Raw genomic sequence first — 13,708 nt, 5'->3', positions numbered from 1 at the left:
GTAGTAGCTCAGAGCTTTGCCTTTTAAGTCAAACAGAGCCAAGTTCAAGTTCAGCTATGATGATTACTACTGTGCTGGCCCATGACCTTCAAATCCCTCATGTACAAAATGTGCCTAGTTCTAACACCTATTTACATCAGAGGACCCTGGAAAAATGAACAAGATAGTATATGTAAGTTATTAGTAGAATGCCTGGAATATATTTAAATGTGCACATAAATCTAATAAGTGTGCATATTAAAATTATAAGTAACTTATTATTAGTCCCTCTTTTATACATGAGAAATCCAAGGGTCTGAGATATCAATCAGCTCGCTGCTCAGTAAAGTTTGTGTAATAAATAAAAGGACACATGAATGAATGGAAGAAAATACTGGCTTGCCACTGGAACAAGTTATTGTTATCTCATCAAATCTATTTGCCTCTCAGGTACCCCTCAGGTAAAGTTAGGAAGACATCACATATTAGCTGCTAAATAATGTTAGTTTCCTCCCTAGGTCTGGAAGGAAAGCCACAATTGCTGATGAAGAAGGTGTTCTTCTGTCTTATTTCCAAGTGATAGCAGCAAAGCAGGAACTTCTGTTCTCTAGCACTTTCGGAGATACTGCCCATTTGTCCCGTTACAGAGGAGAGGGCCCTTTCCTCACCAGTCCCGTGTCCAGAGCTAGCACTAATCCATGGTGTGCTCTGGGTAGGTCTGCCCTCTATGCCACATTTAGCTGAGCCTAAAGGTTGTTTTAAGTGGAAGAAATTTATTCCTTTCATCTTCATGTTATATAAAAGGCAGTAAACATAATAAAACTGAAAGTCACCAAATAATCTTGTCCATTTTCTTCTTCGGGTTTAAACATTTTGCCAGAAGTTGGCTTCTGGTAACTATCCTTATTATGACTTGCTCGTATGACTTCACACATGCTGATAAACCTTTCCATGCACATTACTGGATGTGATTCTCACTATCATCCTGTTGGTTAGGTTGCTGGGGTGTTGGCATGTCTCTTTCATGATATGGAAACTGAGGCTTGAATCATTGGTGTGAATTGATCCAAATTCCATGACCACAGGGGGCAGAGGGAGAATTTCATCAGGTCTTTTTGCTCGTTTAAAACCCTTCCCAAGCTTCTGACACTCAGAATGCAATCTGAAATCTTTTCCATGAACACCTGTATGGCCTGGCTCCTGCCAACTTGTCTAACCTCATTTCAGGCCACACCCCTCTTATCTGTCAAGCTCCCACAGAGGGGTTTTCCTTCAAAGGAAGGTAAGTCTCAGCTGGGTCCTGCATCAGGCCTGCCCATGGCTGGGGGGCACAGGGCATCTACTGAGCAGAGGACCAGGGAGAACACATCAGGAAGGTAAACCAGTAGGTGGCAGGACACTGACTCCAAGCAGGAGTTTTGGAGACTTCCACCTCAGAATTTTGGGGAGGCTTCTTTGGATCCAAAATTTTGTATCATTGAGGAATACTGGGAAAATCATCTGGGAAGTAATCATGGGACAAGAAAATTTGCTGGTAATTTTACTTGAAAATTTGGTGCAAAAAGACCTAGGGAAGAAACTAACATTATTTAGCAGTTAGAGGAATATAGATTTGATGCAATAACAATAACTTGTCCCAGTGGCAAGCCAGTATTTAAACCCAAGGAATTTTTGATTCTACTACACATAAAATTTCCCTTCTAAAAGGATGACTTGGTAGCACCCGCAGCTCAGTGGGTAGGGTACCAGCCACATATACTGAGACCAGTGGGTTTGAACCTGGCCTGAGATAGCTAAAAAAACAACAATGACAACTACAACAACAACAACAAAAAGAAAATCCAGGCATTGTGGTGGGCACCTATAGTCCCAGCTACTTGGGAGTCTGAGGCAAGAGAATCGCTTAAGCCCAAGAGTTTGAGGTTGCTGTGAGCTATGATGCCACGACATTCTACCCAGGGTGACAGCTTGAGACTCTGTCTCAAAAAAAAATAAATTAGAAGGATGACTTGATACTATATTACTAGGATTTCTCAACTCAGGTTATTTCAATTTCCTCACTAAGGACAAGATTGGTTTAAGACACAGGAATGGTGGTAAATTTATGCAAAGAGGTGAGCAGCTGTCCCTGTATCAGAAAACAAAGCTTGGAGGAGTGGGAGCCAGAGGGTACTGATAGGAAGTGGTTTTACAATACATTGTTCATAAGATAAAATTATCAAAAAATAGTTTGAATAGTTTGAATCAAATTGTTTCTCTCCACTGACTTTAACTTATACATTAATAATATTTAATAAAAGCTTTACCTATCTGCAGTTCTACTATTTGCATCATTGACAATAAACCGCACGATTTAATTATATCCTAAAACTTATCATCCGAAGATGATTTATGGTAGATTGTCAAGGGTTTTATGCTAAGGAAAAGCTCCTTGACAAAATATATATGGACAAAAAGTTTTGAAAAACAATGTGAAATAGATAAGAGTCTGAGTCTTGGCATTGAGGAGCCTGCCTGGGTCAAGTTTCACCTCAGAATATTCAGAGCGGAATTCTTATTTTTGTTACTTGCGAATAGGTGAAATCCTAACATTTATTTTCCAGGCCTACTATTATAATAATAATAATAATAAAAACTTTACATATTTTCTATCAAAATGTTGAAATTTGGTATGCCTGTGCATTTACAGAGGGAATCAGTGAGTGACTAAGCCCGTGAGTATTTCACAATCATTTTAAATAATCTTACTAAGGCATGCTTATAGGCAGTGTCTGTATTTCAGAAGTTTTAATTTATTACCTACATTAATCCTAATTGTGCTTCAAATTGCCCTGCCAGACAGGATCACTACTGTTTACTGCTAATGTTCTTTTAAAATTACTAGAGAACCACAGCAACATAATCATAAACCTTTGCTCACAAAATATGTCACCTGACTGCATCAAGATTCTGTGCTCAATGAATCCCTTTTAGTGGATGATGACAGGGGTCAAATCACAAACTTTAATTTTATGCTTTCATTTCAAAGAAAATTCTCTTTGGCCTCGTTCACTTTTCACTGGAACTGCCTCAAGCTTCCACCGTTTTCAGAATGCATTTGGAAATGTACAAACTTTGTTTATACACACCTGATTTTTAAGAGTTCGTAAAATTGCATTTCTCACTTACGCCCAGATCATATCAGATATTTTATATTTTTCCTGATTGATTCAGTTTTTTTTTTTTTTTAATTCAAGAGCAGCCAGTAAAAGGTTAAATGTGATTTTCCCAGTCTGTGAGTTAGGTTCCAAAACTGAATTTGATGATGACCAATAAAATAACACAAGTTTACACTATAAAGTAAATATCTATAAAAAGAGCGGTGGTGGATTTATTAGGATAGCAAGTGTCTAGAACACAGACCATCCTCTCTACCTCTTGCACGTAGAGCAGACATTACTGGTCGATGGCCAGTCTACCCAGCACCTACTTTTCAATTTCTTAATATAGAATTTGGATCATGAATTGGTTGTTAATAGCTCATAAAAATGAAATGTATCTGTATTTACCCAAAGAGACTCACGGGTACAATAATGTGTACTAGGTGAAAAGGGAAATAATTCTAAGTGGGTGATATATTTAATCTGGAACAAATGGACATCTAGACTGATAAGAGAATGAGCCAAAGCTACTGACCCATTTGTATTTACCCAGACAGCTTATTTTTGAAAGAGAACCTGGTGGCAGCTTTAAAATGCATGTCTATAACCTTTGCCTCATGCTAAGCGCCCATAGCATAGTGATTATGGCTCCAGCCACATATATTGAGGCTGGTGGGTTTGAAACTAGCCCAGGCCAGCTAAACAACAATGACAACTGCAACAAAAGGTAGCTGGGCATTGTGGTGGGTGCCTGTAGTCCCAGCTACTTGGAAGGCTGAGGCAAGAGAATCGCTTAAGTCCAAGAGTCTGAGGTTGCTGTGAGCTGTGATGCCACCACACTCTACTGAGGGTGACATAGTGAGACTCTGTCTCCAAAAAAAAAAAAAAAAAAAAACAGAGCCTTCGCTTCCCCAGCAGCACTGCTTTCTTTGTTATGTATTTGGGTATGCACATATTTAGAGTATATATTACGGACAAGATGATGCAATGCTTTGGGGGACGGTCTTCATGAAGATCTGTCCTGCCATTAAAATCCTTATTGGCTCTGAGTTTTAATCAGTCTCTTCTATGAAACATTTGCCCTTAACCTTGTTGTGTGATATGCCAGGAGAAATGGCTTAATATTGATATAAAGCTAATACTCTGTCAGGGCCATCTTGTAGCTTAGAAGTACCTGGACATGAAATCCCCACATCAAAGCACTATGGTCAATTTAATATTCATCCGTGTATTTGGAGAATTTATACAGAAGGAAAAGATCCATCTCAAACCTAGTTGTGAAATAAAATGAGAAAAGATATTCAGCAGGAACTTACAGCAAGTTACAAATACAGATGACATACTTTCCACTTAATGACCTGGATAGCTTTCTGTCCTATATTTTCGTCTTACTTTCTGGGGTCATTTGACTCCTGTCTGTGCACCTACATTATCCCAGGATCTGGAAAGCTCCTACATAGAATAGGTCATATTCGCAAAGCATTAGTTGGCTTGAGATAGCTCAACCTTAGATCTGAATTTTATTAAATCTCATTTGATCCATATCTTAATAAAAGACAGAGTTCATAACTGGTTCTATTCTGTTTGATAAAAACTATCCAATGCCCTAGTTTCCCAAGATTGCTACTAAATTGGACTTTCTGTGTCCAAATTCCTGCTTCAATGTTCTGTTCTAATGTTGATAACTGCTCATCTCCTCACAGTTTCTCTCATTCACTTAATCATCATTTATTGAATAGCTAGTATATTTCCAGAATAACTATTGGGTATTTGATACAGAGATAAATAAAAATAGCCATGGTACTTGTGACCTCATTGGGAGAAACAGATATTTACAATCTATATTTGCATAGAGCAGGGGTTCTCACACTTTTTAAACAGGGGGCCAGTTCACTGTCCCTCAGACCATTGGAGGGCCAGACTGAGGGCCCCAGGATGAGTCGGCTGCTAAGCAGGACAGGCAGTGGCGGCAAAAACACCCAGCAGGCTGGATAAATGTCCTAGGTGGGCTGCATGTGGCCGGTGGGCTGTATGCAGCCTGCAGGCCGTAGTCTGAGGATGCCTGGCCTAGAGCATTGTGGGAGCACAGGAAGGATGCAGGTAAGGCTGGCTCAGGAAGTCAGGAGTGACTTCTCCAGCAAGAGAAATCTGGACTGTGTCTTGAAAGGAGAAGCCACAGATTGATGTGTTTAAAGAAATAAACAAGGAAACCTCATGTGTAAAAGCAAGGAAAAGTGAAAGTGAGCCTGGAGTGTGTGTCGCTCCTGAGTTCTGGAATGGGATGGTGACATGGCCATGATAAAAGATCACTCCAGGGAGAAAGGCCGGGGCCAGACCATGAAGGGTCTTTAATGTCACATCAGAGTTTTGTGTCAAAATTGAAGGTTGATAATTCTAAGGAAGCAATACATGAGGAAATGTGTCCCAAGAAAGATTCCTCACCATGGATACTGAGCCAGGACTCCTGGGAGTTTCTCAGCTCCTATATCTTTAGAGTCCCCTCCAGATACTGGTGTGCAGTCAGGTTTTGGAACCACTTGGGTGGGCAATCTTGTACCCATGACCTGGTCTCGCACATTTGGGTTGTGGCTTACTCTCATCAGTTCCTTCCAGACAAGGATGTTCTCCTCTGATCACTAGCCCTATAGACATTGGAGCCCTCTCTGTTCAAGTTTTTAGAAATTTAGAAATCAAGTGGAGAGCAGCTTGAAGTCCTATCTGTATTTTTACATTTTCCTTTTCCCCTTTGTCTTGTGGAGATGGTATAAACAAAATATGGTTTGCCAAAGAGGAGATATATCAAACTATTTTAATGTGTCTATGGAATTTATTACTCCAGAAGTAAGATGGATAAGTAATAAATACCTAGAATTCCTCCCTTTGTTTTACATTTCTCTTGGTAATGTCATTGTTTATCTTAATGTCTTTTCCCACTGAGATCTGGAAGTCCCTTGAGGAAACAAATGTTACATTTGCTATCTTCATACAGCAGCAGCCAACACAGAGCCCCATCTTAAGTACACACTGAGAAAATGCTTATTGATTAAATGAATGAACCAGGTGCAATAATTGGAGTCACTTATTATGCTGTTTAATGGTTAATTTTCTACCATTTGGTTGCCTACTCTATTCCTGCTCAGTTTATGTGACCCTCAAGGAAAGGAACTGTGTCTCCTACTTGTAAGCCCAGAGTCAGCTCTTAGTAGGTATGGGTTACACGAATAAACAACTCCAGCCGTAGTTCTTCCTTGTGCACTTCTTACCTCCCCAGCCTGGAGAGACCATATGCAGAAACAACCTTTTTAATGCATGGGCAGACTTATTTCTTTACAACCGTTTCTATAATTGGGAAGTTCAGGTTTGTATAAGTGAGGCTTGCCTCTGTGAGATTTCTGAAAAGATCTAGGTAGGATATGACGTGAATAGGTAGGTGTCTTTGTGGACGGATGTGTGGGACAATAAGGGGCTGGGAGTAACCCGGAAGTTACAAGGAACACAGAACTTCCTGGAACTAAGGTAGCAAAATTCATCTACAGCATCTTCAGGGAAGAAGATTTCAAATAACACTGACAGCCTCAGCTACCTGGAAATAATTCAGTCATGCCTACTTCTCTGACCCTGTAAAGCTCGAGGTACTCCTTTAATCATATCTGTTAAACTCTGACAGCGTCTTGACTCAGGATGAACAAATGACTCAAAGAATTTAACAGCATCTATTTAACAACAGCCTCGTCTATTTAAATATGGTATCCCAAATTCAGGGAATTTTTTTTTGTTAGCTGTGCAGAAAATTGAAGAATGGTATTAGGGTCATTGGATGGGGTCTTAGTTGGCTTGTGCTTTTTTTTTTTTTTTTTTTTAACAAAATACCATAGTCTAGGTGCTTAAAACAGCAAAGTCAAGGTGCCAGCAAATTTGGTTCCAGAGGAAAGCCGTCCTTCTGGGTTATAGATGGCCACATCCTTGCTGTATCCTTACATGGCAAAGTAAAGAGGAAGACATCTCTCCTCCCCGTATTAATTCTATCATGGAACCCTATCCTCATAATCTCATCTGAAACTACTTAACTTCCAAGATTCCCATATCCAAATACCATTACACTGGGGGTTAGGGCTTCACCATATAAATTCTGGGATGTCACAACATTCAGTACACAATAGATGAAAATTTGAATGAGGAACCAATAAAGAATGGCCAGGGAGACCTCGTTAAAAGATTATAAGTATGGAACATCAAGTGTCCAGAGTATAGAATTATATTCAAATTAAGTTTTATATCTAATATAAAACACTGTGTCCCTGATAAGTGCACTTATCTATTCAATTCATTCATTCACATGTCCATGAAATAGTTACTGAGCACACTTTAGATAACAAAGTGAACAAGAGACCAAGGAAAATCTCCAGAATTTAGATAATTGCAAGCTAAATGACGGGTGATTGTGGTAAGGACCAGCCATGCAATAACAAAAACTGTGCAGGGCTGCACAGGAGAACCATCAGCTGCTGCCTTGTGGGATGGGAAGAGCACAGTCATGTTAGTACTCAGAAAATCCTACACGGAAGTTATGGCCTCTCTGCCAACACACAAAGAACAGGTGGAGGTTTTATGGTTGTCAAGAAAGGCTAGAGATATAAGCGCCCATGCTCTTCTTTTACCTGGAAATAGTTCAGCATTGCTGCAGCAGTGAGTGGTAGAGCATGTGTGTAGGAGGAGGGAGTGGGAAGGCAGGAGAGGATGGGGAAGAGAAAGGGGGGGTCTAGATCACAAAGGACCCTGCACACAGCACTCAGGTACACGGTCTCATTCTGAGAGCACTTGGATGCTAACACATGGTTGTGGTCAACTGAATGATGTGATTGTATCTGTGCTTCGTAGAGATGGTTTTGACAGCACAGCAGGGAATGAATGACAACTGGGAAGTCTAGTGGTAAGTGTCAGGAGCCCAAGTGAGAGACAGTGACTTGAATGGTATTGGGTTCAGAGTGAAGGACAGAACTTGCATACTGGACTTATGGCAGAAAAGATAGGACAGAATAATTAGTGTTAGAAGTAAAACAAGAGAAAACAAGAACAGTTCCCAAGGTAATGTCTCAATCCTTCTCTCTTAATCCTTAATGTCACAAGATTTGTTAGATCAACACAGAAAGTCTTCCACTCACTACGAGGTCAGGGCTTCGCGGACCAGCAGGTGGAGAATAGTAGATCGTGTCCAAACTATACTTGAAGTAACATGAGATGTTTTTTTAATACATGAAAAGGAGGGACAGTGGAAAATTGTCAATTTTCCAGTTAATTATTTTACTGGATATATTTTTTGTGTGCCATTTGTTTTATTAGCTAAAAAAAATTCATTTTGTGATTATTTGCCTTGTCTTGTAAAAAGTGTCATACTTATATATAAACATTCCTACTAATTGACATTTCTGGTTCAATGGATATTGGTTAATAAACATTTTCTTATAATTTTTATTATTTTATTTTATTTTATTTTTTTCAGTTCTAGGCCAGGGCCAGGTTTAAAATCCCAAGAAGAAAAATTATTTCAAGTGTAATTCAGGAAGTAATTCTACTGATTAAGGAGAGTTATTTAAACTAGGGGAACAGGCCAGCCAAGGCAGCTCACGCCTCTAATCCTAGCACTCTGGGAGGCTGAGGTGGGATTCCCTGAGCTCAGGAGTTCACAGATGAGCCTGAGGAAGATTGAGACCCCATCTCTACTAAAAATACAAAAAAACTAGTTGGGTATTGTGGTGAATGCTTGTAGTTCCAAATACTCAGGAGGCTGAGTCAAGAAAATCCCTTGAGTCCAGGAGTTTGAGGGTACCTGGGAGCGATGACACCAGGGCACTCTACCCAGGGTGATAGAGTGAAATTCTGTCTCTAAAATAAACACATAGACAAACAAAAAAAGTGAACAAAACTTATTCTTGCGAAGATCGTTAAGGTGAATGACTGGGGAGAAGTCTCTCCTTTAAGGCAATAAGCCTTACAGTATCTATTCTTCTTAGCATATATTTCCTCTTACGGGAACTCTACATACTTCAAATACATCTAAGAAACACTAAAGGGTGAAGAGAAACACAATTTGCAGCCTTCATAGTTTTACCAAGTTTTAAGTTTGTTATGTTTTGCATAGAAAGATCCGATGTAAACATTAAACTTATTTTAGTTAACACTGGGTTAACACTTTTTTTAATGACTGAAGTAAGACTGAGGGATTCAATGGTGACTCCCCTCATATGTGATTTTGTGCAAAGTCATTTTCATTACCGATGCTCTTCCTTTTCAGAAACATGAGTGCTATAGGCTGTACTGCGCTTTGGATGAAACAAAATACATAGAGATACTTTAAACTATAATCATAATTTATAGTATTCCTGTGTTTACTGTGAATAGAGGTCAGAATCAGTACATTTGAAAGGCAAAAAGAATGAACCAAAATTTGTCTGTGAACATGGAGGAGTTTAGATTGGAAGCCATACATAGTATATCTTTTCTCCTCCAGCTTAGGAAGACTGCCCATTGCCTCCCTGGTTGTGAGCACAGCGAGGTCATCGGTTTGTGAAGAGAAGCAGTGTGAGATTTTAGAATGCATCTGTTTTTTGCAGAGTATTTTGCTGTAAAAAGTGGTATAAGCTATCTTAAGAAAAGCTTTTCTGAACGTGTTTAAAGTCTCCTAAATTTCCTGCATATAAATGTCGAATACCTCCAAGATGTCAATCAATCTTGTTTTCCAGTTAACTTAGAATAAAATGATAATGAACTTGCATTTAACCAACGTCTTTCACAGAGTGAATGCAATTAGACTTGGAAAAGGTCTATTAGGATATCCAATTTCATCTCTCTACCCAGAGAGAGCTATTCCTCCTGAGAGTTCCCTATTACTGTGTCCTGGTTAGTTTTTAAATTCTCAAGGGAAGAAATCTCTACTATATTCTTGGATGATTTAATTACAGGCTTAAGGGAAAGGAACACCTGCCTGGGAATCAGGATGCATGGATTCGGTTCTTGATTTTGTCATGCATCTGCGACACGAGCCTCAATTTACAAAGTGGTGTCAAACCTTTCTGTATCTCAAGGGTGTGGTCCAAATCAAGAGAGAAAACACATGTAGACTGACACAGAGCTTGGAACACTAGTGTTACCTGGTAATCATAATTTCTGATGTCTTTGCCCCCTGTTCTTCCCACATTCCCTTTTCCTTCCAATGCTTTCCCTCAGGTATGTCTACTTTTTGAATTTTGGAAAGGGTCTTGTTTTTTTCTTCTTTGTATGTCTCTGTGCAGATTAGTTTGAGAGAACGGCCACCACAAAGGACCACAAACTGGATGGCTGAACAGAAGAGATATTCACTCTCTCACAGTTCGGGAGGCTGCACATCTTAAGTCAAGATGTAAGCTTGGCCACGCTCCCTTGAACGCTCTGGGGAAAGGTCTTCCCTTGCCACTTCCAAGTTTCCGTGGCCCCCAGTAGACTCTCACATTTCTTTTTTTTTTTTTTTTTTGAGACAGAGCCTCAAGCTGTCCCCCTGGGTAGAGTGCCGTGGCATTACAGCTCACAGCAACCTCCAACTCCTGGGCTCAAGCGAGTCTCCTGCCTCCGCCTCCCAAGTAGCTGGGACCACAGGCGCCCGCCACAACGCCCGGCTATTTTTTGGTTGCAGCCGTCATTGTTGTTTGGCGGGTCCGGGCTGGGGATTCGAACCCGCCACCTTAGGTGTACGTGGCTGGCGCCTTAGCCCGTTGAGCTATAGGCGCCGAGCCGACTCTCACATTTCTTGTTGCACTAGTTCCCACTGGTTCCCTCCTATCTCTGGATCCCTCTTCACATGGCCTCTCCCCCAGTGCGTGTGTCTCTCTGTGTCGTCTTATTATAAGGACACGAGTCAATTGTTTTATGCTCATCCAAAACCAAAATCTACAAAATTTTAATTTCCAAATAAAGTCCCATTATGAGGTTTGGGGTGGCCATGAGTTTTGCGAGATGCCATCTCGTGTGTGTTCCTCAGCAGACTTCCCAAGAAGTCATCTTCTTCCATTTTAAGATGTAAAAAAGACTTTCACAAGTCCTATACAGTTCTGATGGTGCAGACACAGTCAATGATCGAATTCTCTCTTTGTATACAATTTTCAGTATTTTACCCAATATTTTCTTCATTAGTTTCATCAGTCAAAGAAAATTCTGACCACTCTGACCCAGTTGATTTTATGTTTTTCTGAGTATCAGCCATGCCAGGAGAAAAGAGAAAGGATGGATAAGAGAGTTCTATGCAAAGTTAGAGGGAGGTTCTGAGTGCGTCGATACTCGGCATGTGTTAAATTCCCCTATCCCATTTTATAATCTTCAGAATGAGAGGAGGTGACATAAGCCCCTCTTCTATCCTCTGACTCTGCTGAGAGACCTAAGTAACTCATTCAACATCTCTCAGGGTTTCCATCTCCTCTTACAGGTAAACAAGGGGGAAAACTTGAATAGTGTCATGCCTGTCACTTGAGAGGGCAACATGACATGACAAATTGGACAATAATTCTGAAAGCTTGTTTGATGTGCGTGTGAATTACTGTGATGAGTACTGTTGTTGCCCTGTTATACTGTGAATGACTGGAGAATTAGTATCATTTCCTTTTCATGTTGTTTCTCCTTCCTGATCCCTTTCTCCACAGGCACCCATTAAGGCCTGTAATAAAGCTTTATTTATTGGTGGTACCTGTGGCTCAAAGGAGTAGGGCGCTGGCCCCATATAGCGGAGGTGGTGGGTTCAAACCCAGCCCCCCCAAAAAATGCAGAAAAAAATTTATTTATTTGAGGAGTTCAATATGTGTGACATTAAATTGGATTCCTAGTTTTTCAAGTTTTGTACTTTAACTGTTAACACATACACATAGGAATATTTTTTTCTAAGAATTTCAGAATTCAGTCCCACTCATTTTATTCTATTTTTTCATGTCTTTTCATACTTGCCAAATGTCTTTTTACCCTTTTCCATCATGAATAGCTAAAATAATTAATTATTTACAATGAAAATTGCCCTAAATAAATTGTTTCCTGTTAAGTTTCTTATAAAACAATTCTGAGAAATAGCTACAGTATATAAAGCTCTGGGTTTGTCATCATAAACACAATTAAATGACTTCACTGGTCCAATTCCTACCTCCCAATTTCAAAAAAAAACATTAGATTAGCATTTTAATCCATCCTTTTGGAGGTATCCATGAGGTCTTAAGTCAGTAAAAATAGAAACAGAGAAAAATGTAAAAACCAGGAAGAGAAAAACTTGCTGATTTTTTTCATTATTTGTTAGCATGAAATACTATGGTAATCTTAGTGCTTTCAATACTTAATTCATATGAATGAATATATTAATGAGCATGTGATTCTGTTATTCTCAAATGAGTAGTCAAGGTGATATGGTAATTTGCTTTAGACAACACTGGGAACCAACCTGACTTTGGCTGCCGTTGTTTGATTTGACAACAGTTAGACCTAGCTGTTAACCTATCCTCTTTTCTTCTTTTTGTTTGAACAAACTAAACAGTTTATTTATTTGTGATAATCCATACTCATTCTCACCCCTGCCACCTTCATTCTTTTAACCACTCATTAAATTAGATACAATCCGGGGCCCTTACTTGGATTGAGTTCTTAGGAAATTTTCATACGGAATGATCTATTTTTAATTAGAAACACACATAGCCATTTTCCCTGAAATGTACTTTAATGAAGGCTATTATCCTATTGGGGTGAAGAATGAGGTTCCATGCCCTGGTTCTTCTTACTGCTGGCATATGAGGCACTCTCTCCACCTTTAGTTTTCTCATTTGTAAATGGGGAATAGGACCAAGTTGATATAAATTTTTAAGAAGGCCCTTGGATATTGCAGAGACAGAAAGATGTCAATTGAAATGTTTCCTTCACTTAATATTTGTTGGGTTCCAGGGAAGTCCTTTCACTTCTCCAAGCCTCAGTTTTCTCATATTTGAAATGAAAATACCAATATCCATTTCACAGTTAGGATGATTCAATAAGAGGACCAAGAAGACACTTAAATGTTTTCTGAGAATGTTAAATTATTTACATACTAGGTAAAAGAAAAAAACATTCAAAATCTTCAGTAGGATCTACCCCTTATCTTCAGGGATTTCTGGGAGTGGTGGTAGAATTTTGTTTCCTCCCTTAGTATTATCTACTGCACTGAAAATTTTAAATTTCTAGATGCAACTACTATGATGCTGTCTTTAGAGAAGTAGAACTTTAAATACTAAATTTCTTCTTTTTTCTTTTTGCTCAGGATTGCTTTGACTATTCTGGTTTTTTATTTGTTTTATATGAATTTTAAGATAGTTTTATGTAATTTTGTGAAAAATAACATTGGTATTTTTATAGGGATTGCACTGTAATCTATAGATTGCTTTGGACAGTATAGTCATTTGAATGATTCTGCACTTTGCTCTTATCTTTTTTTTATTAAATCATAGCTGTGTACATTAATGCAATCATGGGGTACAGTGTGGTGATTTCATATACAATTTGAAATATTTTCATCAAACTGGTTAACATAGCCTTCATGTCATTTTCTTAGTTATTGT

The sequence above is a fragment of the Otolemur garnettii genome, unplaced genomic scaffold, assembly GCF_000181295.1.
Source record: "Otolemur garnettii isolate 467f Iridium unplaced genomic scaffold, OtoGar3 scaffold00001, whole genome shotgun sequence".
Classification (NCBI taxonomy): Eukaryota; Metazoa; Chordata; class Mammalia; order Primates; family Galagidae; genus Otolemur; species Otolemur garnettii.
The sequence above is the reverse complement of the archived record's forward strand: the minus strand, read 5'-3'. Positions refer to the sequence as shown.